This window comes from Zingiber officinale, chromosome 2A (assembly GCF_018446385.1).
Source record: "Zingiber officinale cultivar Zhangliang chromosome 2A, Zo_v1.1, whole genome shotgun sequence".
Lineage (NCBI taxonomy): Eukaryota > Viridiplantae > Streptophyta > Magnoliopsida > Zingiberales > Zingiberaceae > Zingiber > Zingiber officinale.
In genome coordinates, this window is record NC_055988.1 from 66244270 (window position 1) to 66246646 (window position 2377).

Consider the following 2377-nt stretch of genomic DNA (forward strand, 5'->3'; position numbering starts at 1 on the left):
GGATGAGTTTGTTTGCGGATCACTAGACCAAACTTCCATTTTAGATGACTATAGGAAATTAATTAAGTGTGTGTGATCTTCCCCATCGGAAGGGGCATAATCTTATTAATGGACTTAGTGTCAAGTAGTGGTATACACTTAGGCACGTCTAATAGTATCCTCCCTATCGGAGTCACTGCTATTATTTGTGTGACCGAAGGAAACCAACTATTAATTTTATTTGTCAAAAAGTTAGGTTGACAAGATAATAAAATTAATGGGATATACCCTCCTTTTACAAATGTTGAATTTGTATACGTCCAAACTATCGTGGCATACAAAATTCACGGTGTTTTAAGGTGTTGGTTAATTTAAAATAGTATTGTTTGAGGAATCAATATTATTCTAAATTTAGAGCTCTGACCAAAATTTATTTTGTGATTCTTAGGATAACTTTCAACCCACTGGCCATTATTCTAAAAGAAAACAGACTTACTGGTTCCAATTATATAGATTGGAAAAGAAACCTGGACATTGTTTTAACTGCTGAGGGATATAAGTTTGTACTGTCAGAGGAATGCCCAGAAACACCTAGCAATGATTCTACCCCAGAGGAGATTCAGTATCATAGTAAATGGGTAAAAGCTGATGAGATGGCGCGGTGTTACATCTTGGCTTCGATGTCAAATGTATTGCAACATCAGCATCAGGACTTACCAACAGCCTATGATATAATGAACAATCTCAAGGAACTCTTCGGACATCAGAATCGGACTGCTAGGCAAGAGGCAATGAGAAAACTGATGACAACCACCATAACTGAGGGGACTCCTGTGAGGGATCATATTCTCAAGATGATGGCTTATTTAAACGAAATACAAGTTCTTGGAGGGGAAATTGATGGGGAACCCCAGGTCGATATCATCCTCCAAACGCTGCCCAGAAGTTTTGAGCATTTTCGCCTGAACTATAATATGAATAAAAGGATGTATTCATTGGCGGAACTACTGACAGAACTTCAGGCAGCAGAAGGATTATTTCGTCATAATTCTCATATTCACTATACTAAAAATGGTTCTACTTCTAAGTCGAAAGGTAAGAAAAAGAAGAAACAGGCTACATCAGCAAAGAAGGTGAATAAACCTCAAGGAACATGACCAAAAGCTGGAATGAAGAAGCCGAAGGGCAAGTGCTTCATTTGCAAGCAGTCAGGACATTGGAAGGCAGACTGTCCTCGTAGGAAAGAAAACAATAAAGGTATATCTCATGCTCTAGTAATTGAAACATATTTAGCGGTGTTATCTACCAGCACCTGGTGTGTAGATACGGGAGCCACTGATCATGTCTGTAACTCTTTGCAGGGGTTTCAGGAAACCCGACGACTATTTGAAGGAGAGATAACCATCTACATGGGCAATGCTACTAAGGTGGCGATTGTTGCAGTGGGAGACGTCTACTTATCTTTTGATAGGAATAGAAGTTTGATTTTAAGAAATTGTATTTATGTATCCAGTTTTAGAAAGAATTTAATTTGGATGGATATTCAGTTTCCTTTAGTAACAATGTGGTTATAAAGAGAAATAAAGTGATTATCTGTTCTGGTGCATTGGTTGACAATTTATATACTTTAAATCTAATTTCTCCCACAAGCAAAATATGGAAATTAATAGCACATCTTCTAACTCTAATAAGAGAAAAGAACCTTCGGAAATGAACCAAACACATCTTTGGCATCTAAGGCTTAGTCATATTAACTTAAGTAGGATTTAAAGGCTTGTAGCAGATGGACTCTTGGGTCCATTAGAGTTAGAAAACTTTCCAACGTGTGAATCCTGCTTGGAAGGTAAGATGACCAAGAGACCTTTTAAGGCCAAGGGGTATAGAGCCAAAGAAGCGTTAGAATTGGTTCATTCTGATTTGTGTGGTCCTATGTCTATCCAGGCTAGAGGTGGCTTTGAATATTTTATCTCTTTTATAGACGATTATTCAAGATATGAATACATTTACCTAATACACCGCAAGTCTGAGTGCTTTGATAAGTTCAAAGAGTACAAGGCTGATGTGGAGAAACGTATAGGTAAAAGTATCAAGACATTACGGTCTGATCGTGGTGGCGAATACCTCTTAGGAGAGTTTAGGAATTACTTATCAGAGGTCGGGATTCAATCCCAATTGACCGCACCTGGTATACCCCAATAGAATGGTGTGGTAGAATGAAGGAATTGGACTCTTATGGAGATGGTTAGATCGATGATGAGTTATTTAGAATTACCAAATTCGTTTTGGGGATACGCTCTGGAAACAGCAGCGCACATTCTGAACTTAGTACTTTCTAAATCAGTATCTTCTACTCCCATAGAATTATAGAATGGGCGGAAGCCCAGTCTAAGACATATTC